This window comes from Morone saxatilis, unplaced genomic scaffold (genome assembly GCF_004916995.1).
Source record: "Morone saxatilis isolate NCDOM2014 unplaced genomic scaffold, NCSU_SB_2.0 Contig18, whole genome shotgun sequence".
NCBI lineage: Eukaryota > Metazoa > Chordata > Actinopteri > Moronidae > Morone > Morone saxatilis.
Window position 1 is genome coordinate 19,742,928 of NW_023339740.1, and position 414 is coordinate 19,743,341.

The following is a 414-nucleotide window of genomic DNA, read 5'->3' on the forward strand; positions in this document are numbered from 1 at the left end:
CCTCCCCCTCAACACACACATTCTTTGTCTGTATAGTGATGTCCACTGTCACTGATAACTGCCCACCTAATACTCCGCATGGCAATGAATTAATTAATCTATGAAGAAAAACAGCATAATTTTGTAGACTTTAGGCGTAGAAACTTTAAGCCTATTTTAGCATATTTCTTTGATTATTTTGGGGCAGTTTAAAGCCACCGTAATATTTTACAGCTATGGGCAAAGATGTCTAAAGTGTAATGAATCACAAATAGTCCAATATTGTCTTGGCAATTGCATTTGTAGACAGAACTAAGTTGCATATTCTTTTTAAATCATTACTAATAAATATCCAATTAGGCACAGAGACACACACACTCCCACAGAGTGGAGAGGATTTTACTCGAGAGTCTAGTCTGTGTGTGTGTGTGTGTG

At 37.0% G+C, this 414-nt stretch overlaps 1 protein-coding gene across 1 annotated transcript in view; it reads left to right on the forward strand.

Annotated features, from left to right (window-relative positions):
- LOC118327818 (vesicular inhibitory amino acid transporter-like) overlaps window positions 1-414 on the forward strand; it is a 3,673-nt gene that overhangs the window by 1,452 nt on the left and 1,807 nt on the right.